The sequence below is a fragment of the Trachypithecus francoisi genome, unplaced genomic scaffold (genome assembly GCF_009764315.1).
Source record: "Trachypithecus francoisi isolate TF-2019V2 unplaced genomic scaffold, Tfra_2.0 Lachesis_group0, whole genome shotgun sequence".
Lineage (NCBI taxonomy): Eukaryota > Metazoa > Chordata > Mammalia > Primates > Cercopithecidae > Trachypithecus > Trachypithecus francoisi.
Genome location: NW_022681453.1, coordinates 118,150,216 through 118,162,790, shown reverse-complemented (window position 1 = coordinate 118,162,790; position 12,575 = coordinate 118,150,216). Strand labels below are relative to the sequence as shown.

General features: G+C 41.6%; 1 long non-coding RNA gene across 1 annotated transcript; it reads left to right on the top strand.

The window, feature by feature from the left end:
* The first annotated feature begins 812 nt into the window (after positions 1-812).
* Positions 813-8,027, top strand: LOC117083733. Its single transcript, XR_004437196.1, has 3 exons — positions 813-2,885; positions 5,011-5,105; positions 6,312-8,027. It is a non-coding gene; the product is annotated as an uncharacterized LOC117083733 (long non-coding RNA).
* Positions 8,028-12,575: the final 4,548 nt, after the last annotated feature.

Genomic DNA, 12,575 nt, shown 5'->3' with positions numbered 1-12,575 from the left:
ATTCTGAGAGTGGAGCCCATAATCTGCATTTTAGCAAGCCCTCCAAGTGATTCTGATGTGCTAATGCTTGAGAACCACTGACCTAGAGAATGTCATTGGCATAAATCCTTGGCTCCATGCCCCTCCATCCAGTTTGTTGCTAAGCTTTGAGAATTCTGCCTCTGCCTCCTAGTTGGGCTGTCATTGTCCTACTTCTGGCCCTGTTAACTCCTACCTGCACTGCACCAGTAGCCTCCCCACCTCTCATCCTTCATTTTCCTCCAGTCCGTGTCACCCTCTGCTACCACATCAGCTCTGTGCTCTGATGTTGCCATGCAACTGTTGGAAAAAAATTCCAACTGCTTAGCTTGATATTCAAGATGCTCCAAAATATACATTCAACTTTCCTTTTTAATCTTATTTTGTACTTACTTTTCCCTGTTTGCACCCTATACCCAAGTCTACAAAACTACTTACTGTTTGCCACAGATTTGAACTTTCTCACTCTGGGCCTGGAATTGCCTGTCACTCATCCCACCATATCATTTAGGGTCCAGTTCAAAGACTCCTTCATGAGTCTTCCTTGAACCTTCAAACTACAGAATCCCTCCCCTTCTTCTTCTTTTTTTTTTTTTTAACAGAGTTTCACTTTTGTTTTCCAGGCTGGAGTGCAATGCTGTGATCTCATCCCACTGCAACCTCCGCTTCCTGGGTTCAAGCGATTCCCCTGTCTCAGCCTCCCAAATAGCTGGGATTACAGATGTATGCCACCATGCCCGGCTAATTTTGTATTTCTTTAGTAGAGACAGGGTTTCACCATGTTGGGCAGGCTAGGCTCGAACCCCGACCTCAAGTGATCCATCCCTCTCAGCCCCCCAAAGTGCTGGGATTATAAGCATGAACCACTGCACCCAGCCAGAGCCACTGTGCCTGGCTCCTTTCTTAAACTCACGTAGAATTTATCTTTACTTCTCTTAGGGCTCTTATTAAATTATATAATATGTTTGCTTGTAAACTTGGTTTGTCTCCCTTGCTACTAGGTGGTAAAGAGTAGAGCTGTGTCTTTTTTCATCTCTGCATCTCCTACAGTATCATGCACAGTGGCAAAGCTTAATTCTTAGTTGTGAATGAATGAATAAATGAATTGGATAACCTAAAAAAAACTGAATCCACAGTATTTACTCAGTTATGTTGGATTCATGTTAAAAAACTGATTTTCCATCCTTTATTTTTCTACAAGTTCTTATCAAAATTAATGATATTATAGTTATTTTTCTAACAAGGTGTTGCCCATTTTATCTCCTTTCAAAACCAGGTCAGTTAGAAAGCACAGATTACAATACAGTTATCAGGGATAACAGTGTCAGTAGAAGCAAACAGTTGCTCCCACAGTATCTGTGGCTTCAGCAACTAAAAAGAAGAATAAAATTACATATTTTGTTGCTAACCTTCACCTTGGACAGCATAATGGATAGCAAACCCTAGCAGTTTCTCTTGCAAAGAATAAGGCAGAAACAACTCTCAAGGAAACGCTTTCTAGAACTTTGGAACTCCCCAGTTACAGTCATTGGCCTGGCTTGATTCCAAAGTTGGGAAAGAGACTGTCTGCTCGGAGAAAATCACCTATATAGGTAGTGAAATACGTCTGCTCCATCTTGATACCCCCATTCATTGAAGATCTTCCTCCATATGGGCTAAAAAGGATGACAGAGGAGCATTCTTCAGGCCTTCAATTATCAAGCATGTGTGTTCAGCACCAAACAGAAACCAGAGCAGCAATCCCAGGTTTACCTTGCAGCAGGAAGCCTGTTGCTATGGAGACACAGAAGTGCCTCCAGAGCAGTCATGATTCTGGCAGGTTTTAAATGTCCTTAGAAATCCAAAAGTTAAAGATACAATCTCCCCAGTCACAGGCTATGAACTTCTAGCTCTGTGTGGGGGCTTACCTTGCATCTTCTCTCTCACTTCACAATTGTCACTTCTTATGAAAGACTTTGTAATCTTTCTGAGCACTCACTTTTCAAGAGGGCAGTCAGCCCTTTCTACCTGACCCTCATTTGGGCAGAGGACGAAATAGGAAAATGGCACCCTGACCACAGAGTTGTGCTGGCTACAGCTTGACCTGAAGTGGCTTCGTCTACTTCTGCCTCACTAAGCAGGACGATTTCCTGGCAGTGTGCAGCCCTTTCTGCTGTCACCTCAGCCCTGGGACTTGTCTATGATGTGTGCTGGCTCTAAGTGATAAGTCTCTGGGTGATCCTCTGTCATTCTTGCTTTCTTTCCTGCTGCATGAAGGTTCTCATAAAAAACACATGGATTTCCTACGTCCATGTTTCATATTGTGTCTATTGTGAAAGTCTTTTCTCTGAATGTCTTGAAGTTTCTGGACACCCTTCCTTAGCAAAAAGTTCCATAATCTTCCCTACATCTCAAGATTAGGTTATAAATGGGCAGTTCATGTTGAGGTTGGTGTCACTGTGAGGCAGCCAACTGGCAGTGCCAAAAAGTGCTGTTTGGGAGGAATAAATATTTAATAATATGGAAAGATGATCACTATGTGTTAAGATGCAGGTTATAAAATAATATGAAATTATAATATACTGCATATACTTGCACATAAATATTTGTAAAAAAGGACCAAAAAGACCAACATGAAGTATGAACAATCCTTATCTCTGGTGAGTCAGTGCGTTTTTTTGTGTTCTCTTTATTTATTTATTTTTCTTTTTTCTTCTAGGTACGTATCTTTATTTTCCAAATTTTCTACAATGGACAGGTTTTGTTTTGGTAGTAAGAAAAGATGAGCAAAATATGTTTTTAATTTTCTAAATAAATCAATATCCCAATAAATAAGTTTGGATTCGTATATCCAGAAAGAAGATGGATTAGTACACCTAAGGGTTCAGGTATACTGCATGATGCTCTGTGCTTAGCAATACAGGGCAGGTGAGCATGGACTCCTGGGACTTAGCACAGGCCCCATCCCTGAGGTAGGCGAGGCCCAGATTTCATCCCATTTCAGCCAGAGTTGACCCCAAAGGAGCCAGTTGGGTAGCAGGTCATCCTCAGGAGTCAGGCACATGGACTTTCTGCCTTAGTCAAATTTGGCAACTCAAACTATGGGGTAGGAGTAGTAGTGGCCCTCACTCTGAGGAATGGGAAGACCATCTGAGGAGCTGACAGGGTGCCCCGCCTTCCCTTGGCCCTTCCTTCCCATAGGGATTGTGTTATGTATGCTTTTTGTCAGGGAGTGGGCAGAAAAGGATCATTCCCCTTCTCTATAGGAGCAACCAACATCTCCTAGAAAGGCCAGTTATGTCAGGTAGATAGTGCAGTACTCTCTGCTCCATCTTCATGGCCCAACTCACTGAAAACCTTCCTCTAGTGGGGCTGAAAAAGATGACAAAGGACTGTTTTCAGAGATCCTCATTCTTTTTTTTTTTTTTTTTACATGGAGTCTCACTCTGTCGCCCAGTCTGGACCACAGAGTGCAATGGTGTGATCTCTGCTCACTGCAACCTCCACCTCCCAGGTTCAAGTGATTCTCCTGCCTCAGCCTCCCGAGTAGCTGGGACTACAGGCTTGCGCCACCATGCCTCGCTAATTTTTGTATTTTTAGTGGAGACAGGGTTTCACCATGTTGGCCAGGCTGGCCTTGAACTGCTGACTTCAAGTGATCTGCCTGCCTCGGCCTCCCAAAGTGCTGGGATTATAGGCTTGAGCCACTGCGTCCGGCCAATCCTCATTCTTTACATGGAACAATTCTAGATCTATAACCCAGTCATGGAGATAGAGTATTACCCCAAACCTCCTTTAGCATCAGAGCAATGGAAAATCAGCCCCACCTGCCCTAAGGAAAGAGACTTCTGGTTTGGTGAAACTCTGAATGACTGAGTTAGGCTGGCAGCTGGGTGAATTAGGGAGCATAGGTAGATATGAGAGGAATCAGCGTGGTCCCTGCAGCACGAAGGGACATCAACCTTTTACGGTGGAAGGCATTCCTCAGAATTGGGGCATCTCAGGCCATACTACTTATTTATACCCAAGTCAACCCATTCTAAATCCAAACTCCCTTTTAAGGAGGTCTAAACCAACCTTAAAGGGGATGTATTATAAAGATGGTTTAATCTCTAGAGATGGAGACAGAACATTAGTATTTTTATAATCCTGCTAACTCCAATGGCCAGCCAAGGTTGAGAACCACTACTCTTAATTGATAGCAGATACTCCACTGAATGGCACCAGTGGGATCCTCACCACACCCATTATGCCATGAGATTAGGGGTGTTGTTCCTGTCTGGGTGGCCTGCTAGCCAGGTGTAACAGCTCTTCTCACAATTCTGTAAACAGCCAAGACTTTTAAAGTAAATTTATTTTCTACCCAAATCAGCTAGAGTCATTTACTCTTACTTACACTAAGAACCTTGACTAACACAAACTCCAACCTCTGCGTTGCCAAAACCCAATGCCCCTTTTCTGACCTCAACCTCTCAGGCTACATTGGACACAATTAATCCATTATTTTCTTTCTGAAACACTTCCAGAACACTTGGCATTTTGTGATCACTCCAAATACTTCTCCAACTTCAGTGGCCCCTCCTTCTGTCTCCTTTCTGATTCCTTTTTCTGTACTTTATCTCTAAATCATGGGTTTCCTTCTTAACTCAGGGTGATCTCATCTAGTCTCATGGTTTTAAAACCATTGACAGGTATGTATCTTCAGCACTGACCTTTCTCCTAAACCCCAGTCTTATATATGACATCTAATCATACGCAGTATCTGCCATGGGATATCTAACACATCTCAAATTTGGCATGTCCAAAATGAAACTCTTGAGTTCACTCTTAAAACTCTTCTTCCGCATTTCCCCAATTTCAGGAAATGGTTTCACCATCCACCCAGTTACTCAAGCCAAAAATGCAAGAGTCAGACATATTTTTTCTCTTTTTCTCACTCCCCATGTACAAACTATCAAGTACTCTCAGTACAACATATAATCCTAATTCAGCCTCTTCTTTCTATCTTCACAGTTCCTACCTGGTCCAAGCCACTACCAGCCTCTCAAAGCCTCTTAGCTGACCCTTCTATTTGAACTCTTCATTCTACGTTCCAAATAGCAGCCAAGGTGATAAACAAACAGACTAAGTCAGATCCAATTCCTCCCATGGTTAGAACCTTCTAATGGCTGAGAATGAGATCTGAAGCTCTTATGTAGGCTTATAAGAGCTATGGTATTTCTATCTCTCCGATTGTATCTTATATTACTCTCCCTCTCTACCATTATGTTTCAGTCATATTGGCCACTTCCTATTATTCCAAAATGTCAAGCTGTCTCAACCTCAGGGCCTTTGCAGTTGCTGACCCCTCTACCTGGAACGCTCTCCCCTCAGTTACTTGCATACTCAACTTGTCATCATTCAGGTCTCAGTTCAAATCTCACTCCTCAGCAAGGCCTTTCATGATCACCTGATTTAATGAGTCATCCCCAAACTTCCACCACTCTCTATTATATATATTTATTTTCTACTTTTTTCAAAGCACTTATCACTTTCTGAAATTATCTTATGTATATGTTTGTTTTTCTTACTGGAGTAGAAGTTCCATGGGAGCAGGATCTTACCTGTCTTACCCATTACACTATTTTCTGCACCTAGAACAGTCTCTGACATGTACAAAGTAAGCTTTCAATATATATTTTTGAATGAATCAATTGACAATTTCCTAGAAAATAGTTTATCTCATCATCTGGTGAGTCTAATTAAACATCAGTCTCTCTTCCTGCCTTATAATGTAGAGTGCAGTGAACAGAACTTTTCCTTCTGTGTTATATGGACATCTTATAGCAAATAAGGGTCACTGTAACCAGTCAAATGACCACATGAAAAGGGGATGGATCTCCTAGCCAAACTGGGATTTCAGACCTGTTTTCACCATTCATTCCTTCAACCCAACAGAAGATGTGGATAAGGGGGTGGGCAGCACATAAGCAACAGTTGAAGTCATGGGCATAGATGAATGGAAAAAAGAAAAGACACTGATCCCCTGGGTGATGTCAACATGCAAGGGCTGGACTAGGAAAGAGTTTCCAACAAAGTGGTTTCTAGAAGCCAAGGGCAAAGCAGTGTGTGGTCAACCCACCAGATGCACGTGAAGAGTCCAGTGAGGTAAGGACTGAGACTGTAGGGTCAAATAGATTATTTTTAAGTGTGAAGGTGACTTCTTAAGCCTGCTGATAAGCTGAAAAGAAAAACTCTGTGATATGGACAATTGATTTTCCTCTCAAAATTCATTTCCAACTTCATATAATGAGGATCTGTCTTATCTACTTTAGATGGCTGTCAAATAGGATGTATTCATTCAGTCTTCTAATACTGGTGGACATGCAGAGATTTACTGAGAAAAACACCTGTGAAGGAAAGAGAAAGGAAGTTGGAAGAGGCCACAAAGTCATCAAGCCAAGATATACATCTAAGCCTTATGGAGGAAAGAGGAAAGGATGGAAAGTTGGGTATTAACAACTCTTACACCACTTTGCGGTTCTAAGAAAATTTCAGTGAAGCCAGCGGGGAGTCCTCAAGTCTCCCAGAAACAGGTCCACCTTAGCACTTCTGCCTAACTCAGTTGTTGGTTTGGAGCAGGCTGTGGGGCACCTGCTTCTTATAAACAGATGCATTTTAGAGCACAGCAGCTGAGGCTGGAGGTTTGTTAAACTCCCACACTCCAAGATCTGCATTTTCATGGCCACCTTGTAGGTTAAGAGGTTCTGCAGTCCTTTTTGAAATGCGAAACAGGTGACTAATCCAAGCTGCCATTTTAAATTAACAACAAGTGTTTATTGTTGCTTACTGAGAAGATAAAAGAAGGAAAGAAAGTACTCAATTTCTGTACTCTAGTTGCTTACATTTTCTAATCATGTGCTCCTTCACCTTAGGACTCCTTCAGTCTATCAGCATGAGACTAGGGTTTAAGCTAACAGAGAATTATAAATAGTTGAACTCTGGTTAACAACATTGTGACCTCAATGCCAGTTGGACCCAGTTAATCAAAATAACTGTTATCCATATTTCAGCAAACCTCTTAAACATTTGTGCTCCCTGGGGCATGATGTCCACCTAGTAAATGCCCAGTTACAGACAAAGTTCTTGTTTTTCAAGGCCTGAGTAAATTAGGTGCTAAGAATTTTGAAAACTGTCATTTATCTGGGCTGCTTGGGAAAGTTCACATAACTGCATGTAGTACTCCTTTCCTGATAAAGCAGCTTTGCATTTCATTTTCTCTGCCTCCTTGTTTGCTCTAAATCACGATCAATGACGTTCATCTCTGTAACTATTCCATAGAAGAACAGTCATCTGTGTGGTTCCGATGCATGTTCTAACTGGGGACAAAGATCCCTGAACACATTTGCAACCTTCAGAACTGCCTTGTGTGACAGGATCAGGGATCTCTATGCCCTAAATCTGAAGATTGGCCTGACTGGAACAGAGCAAAATCAGTACTCCTAATATAGCTGTTTCTCCATCATTGTAGAATTCCTTGACTGGGTGTTCATCTTACAGGCTAATCTAATCTTACAGGCTAATCTAATCTTCACCCTGAAGATTAGTATAACAAGGAAAGTGTGTTCAGGGGGTTCTAGCTCTCTTGCTAGGGTTCATATTTTCTAGATGGTGCTAGTCAGTCTGTTTAAAGTTTGAGGCTGAACATGAGCTTCTTTTTCATTTATTTTTAACACTAAAAACACATATTAGTTTTTCATTCCCTTGTGTGTACCCCACTCTCCATCAGGATCACTTTTATTTCTAGTCTCAAGGCAAAATCCTTGGGTATATGGGGACTTCTCCCAAGGCTGCTTAAAAACTAGTGGTTTCTAAGTCAAATCTCAGAGATTTGCTAGGAGACAATAAAATAGGAATAAGAAATAGAATTATTTTCCTAAATATTTTTATTAATGGTGAATCTGAACAGATGGCTAGAAGTCATATCTAAAATGTACATGGGCAAGAATTTCAGATTTTGTTTGTGTGACATAAGCCCAGTAAAGCTACAACTCATGGCATCTTAAAGGAAGTATGGAATATCTATCTTCCATCAATGGCTAAAACTCTATAGTCCTGGACAGATGTTTCCATCTCTCCTAAATCATTCAAAATTTCATTACAAATAAATTAAATGACAAAATGTATCTTTTCACTTCTCTCAGAGAGATTTCATAATGTCCTGAAAAGGAAAGTGTGACTTTAAGAGAGGAGACTAGCAGGATCTCAAGTACATTTTTAAAAATATGCTTATGCATAGAAAAAATTCTCCAGACTCCGGGTTGTGTTTAAATAAAATTTGGGGTGGCAAAGATATGGGTGATTGTTATTTACTCCCTTTATTTTCTATAGTGGGTATGATTGATTTTTATTTTGGGAGGAAATTATTTAAGAAAGGAGAGTTAATTACTAAATCACAATAATTATGTGACTTATGGAACCAACCTTTTCATGTCACAGACAGCCAGACTCTACATTTAGGCAAACTGATCTGTAGTTGCATCCCCTTCAATTCTTGTCTCATCTGTTTGACCTTGAGGACATACGACTGCCTGGGTGGTGTTTAAGGGAAATATGTTTTTTCAGCTATAAAAGAAAATTCCAGTTGTCAGGGAGCCAAGGCGTATAAAAAGAAGGCCTTTGAGAAAGAAGGCATTTTTCCCACCCTTTGTGCATTCCACCGGGTGACTGGGACCATGTTAATGACAGAACTCCTGTGTGCAGACATGTGTGGAGAACGTCCTACAATACAGGGTTGCTTTGTACAGAGGTCCTGTGCCCCAGAAGCTGACGGCAGCTGTGTGCCCTTAGGTCAACATGAACAAATTCCCCTACAGAAAGGGAGCCCCACAAGATAGCTAAACGAAACCAACTCAACTAGGAAAGGCTAGAGCTGCTGTAAAGAGTTAAGAAGTTTGGAAATCTGTGGAAGATAATCCTAGAAGTAACAGCCTTCCTTTAAGACTCCTTTCTAACTTAAATTTGGTGTGGGAGGGGGGACTCTCACTACATTTACCTTTTCTTTTTCAGCTCTCTTTGCCCCATCATTGATCAAGCCTTGCTCTTAATAAGAGTTTCTTTGCCCTGTAAGTGATAGCCCTTAGCTGGCCTTTAAGATCAAGGTGACAGAATTAGAAAAAAAGTCAAGGACCCAAGCTGTGTGATATCATTTACTATGAACAAGGGAGAGAAAAGGCTCATTCTATGACTGTAATGGAGACCCTAGCTTTAGGGGATTTACAGGAAGAGGCCTAGGAGATTACATCATTAGCTTCCAGATGGGGGAGTCTGGAAAGCATTAAAAAAAGAACTCTGGGTGGGCATGGTGGCTCATGCCTGTAATCCCAGCACTTTGGAAGGCTGAGGTGAGTGGATCACCTGAGGTCAGGAGTTCAAGACCAGCCTGGCCAACATGGCAAGCCCCATCTCTACTAAAAATACAAAAATTAGCTGAGTGTGGTGGTGGTCACCTGTAGTCCCAGCTACTTGGGAGGCTGAGGCAGAAGAATTGCTTGAACCCAGGAGGTGGAGGCTGCAGCAAGCCAAGATCACACCACTATACTCTAGCCTGGACAACAGAGGGAGAATGTTGCCCCCCAAAAAAACCACAAAAAAAATTAAAAACAACAGCAAAAGAACTCCAAAACTTCCCAGTGTTGTAATTTTTCTCCTACCTGACTGCTGGGGCTTGGTAACCTCCCAGGACCTGGACTCTCTGGGTATCAGAGGTGGGAGCAACATCAGAGATTATATATCCCAGGGATTCCAAAACTCAAGGTTTACAGGGGCCAGAAAACTGACATAAACAAATGAAGAAGACTGGATATACAATAATTAGAAAAAGTAGGGGCTATAGCAAACCAGAAAGAATATGCATTTTTAAAAACACCATGTGGGCCAATGAAAACAAAACTACTAGCCAGTGTTTCCATGTAGGTTGCCCATTTGTGACACACAACAAATCCAAATTAGTTTTGTGAATGAAGAAATAGAGGCTCTGAGAGGTAAAGTGACTCACTGAAGGTCACACAGCCAAGTAGTGACAGAACCAATAATGGCCTCTGGACTCTTAACACCAAGGCTTTCCCCATCGTATCATGCCATCTCTGTACCTGCACCTTAAGTAGAAATTGGGTCACTGGAGAAAGCATCTCCCGCCTATTATGAAAGCTGATGTTGGGAGTTTTAGCGAAATCCAGCGAACTTTTCCCAGTAACTCTACATAGATTCTGGTTTACCTAACCGGTCATGCCAGCTGTAAATACCACTATCATTTACGACTCTCTCACACTGGGAATTCCTTTCCTTGAAAGCATATGAAGAGGTTTGCTTTATGGGGTCCCCCCGGGTATAACTTGGGAACCAGTTGTTCCTCAGTCCAAGACTTCAAGCAACAAAACCATGATCTATGTGAGGTATTCTGAACATCAGTACAAGTTTTACTGCAGTTATCTTTAAATTTGCCCCTAAGATGTTGGAGGAATTAATTACTAGTTGTAAACACCTTAAAAATAATTGGAAATAAAGAAATCCATGGATTCACAAAATATTATAAATGAATACCTATCAATAAACAGTGATTAAGAATAATAGGCATTCTTCATAGGTTATCAAGCTAAGGCATCATTCATGAGTAAGTACATCAGCCATTTTGCCAGAAATGTTTTCTTTGTAATTTGCTCATGAAAAGTTTGTCCCAAGCAAAAAAATAAAATGCATTTTATGCTTTTAAGAGAATATCATTAATGCTTTTATATACCATGAGTTAGTAATGATGAATAATACATACTTAATTTCCATTCATAATTTCTTACCTTTGAAATTCTTTTTTTTTTTTTTTTTGAGACAGAGTCTCACTCATTCGCCCAGGCTGGAGTACAGTGGTGCGATCTCAGCTCACTGCAAGCTCCGCCTCCCGGGTTCACGCCATTCTCCTGCCTCAGCCTCCTAAGTAGCTGGGACTACAGGCACCTGCCACCACGCCCAGCTAGTATTTTTTTTATTTTTAGTAGAGATGGGGTTTCACCGTGTTATCCAGGATGGTCTCCATCTCCTGACCTCGTGATCCACCCGCCTTGGCCTCCCAAGTGCTGGGATTACAAACGTGAGCCACTACGCCCAGCCTTGAAATTTTTTTCAAATTTCCTCTACCTTGGTTTCAAGGAGAATTTTGTCAGATAATATGTATTTTTAGAAGGTTTCTTCTCCCACTGGTCTTCCATCAAAGAAATCAGTGCCCTTCTGATTTTCCACCTAGGAGAGACTCTTGATGCATAAATATTAAACATCTGCAGAGCTCAGGGTCTACACATAGTAAGTGCTCAATAAGCATGTTGACTGAGTGAGTGACTGGCCACAGTTCCCTGAGACTAGTCTGGAAGCATGGATGACATAAGCACTCTAAAGTGGGAGGCCACATTAGCTCTTCAGGTAAGTGGACAGAATCCCCTCTGGTAAGAAGACTTGGCTAGAGACCTTGATTTCTGAGACTTGGTTTGGATTTCCAGTCAATTTCTCAAGCCCTTTCAGTGACTGGTAGTGGCCTCATTGTTCAGTGATGATGGAGATTAGATTCATAACTACAGTTAATTTCCTTTTGGGCCATGTGTAAAAGTTCCAAAGCTATTGGGCCTGAGAACAGAACAAAGCTATTGGGCCCGAGACTCACAAACATACAGGTACAGCTTTGAAAAAGTTTAAATCCTAGCCAATAATTACAGCAAATATTTCAGCAGCAATTACATTGTGCCTGTGCATTATCTCATTTAATCCTCACAACTCTCTTATGAGAGAGATACTATCAGTGTGCCTATATTTAGGGGGAAAAATCAGAGGCAGATAAGTAATTTACCCCAAATTATACTGATAAATAGCAAGAGTTGGGATCTGGGTTCAAGTGTGTCTGGTTCTAGAATGTGAGCCTTTCATCTCTGTGATGTATCGCTTCTCATCAATCATGGCTTTGCCACTTATTACCTCTGTAGTTTTAAATGAGTTCCTTGGCCTCTCTGGGACTTAGTTATCTCATCTTTAAAGTAAAGGTAGTCAATCCACTTTGCAAAGTGTGTACCTGAACAACAGCCTCTTTTTTGCTCTTCCCTCTGACTCTAACCATAAGGTTCAAAGGGAACTGATTTCTTCTTACTTTCCCATGCCCGACCTCATTCATTGGCCAGAGAATGAGCACCTCACCTAGAGACCCCAATCAGAGTTGTCTACCGCTGTGGCCATAGATTATTTTTTACTCAAGCCAGGCCAGTTGAGCCCCTCTCTGGGATTTTAAAACTTGGCACCAGAAAAAGTGAGCCCTAAGCCTCTGGTAAAGTGAAGAGATGGGAGCCAGACTATGCTTCCCTGCAAGTGGAGAAAGCGTGTCAGAGAGAATGAAACCAACATAAAAACGAAAGCAGAAGGAATAGTCAGAGGAAAGAGCCAGGTCTACCCCCAAATTCTACTCTCTCTGCTGCCATTTCTCCAGTAGAGTTACAGAGCAAATAAATCCCCATTTATGCCCACACTAATCTGGTTTAAGTTTTTGTTACTGGCATACACACACTCAC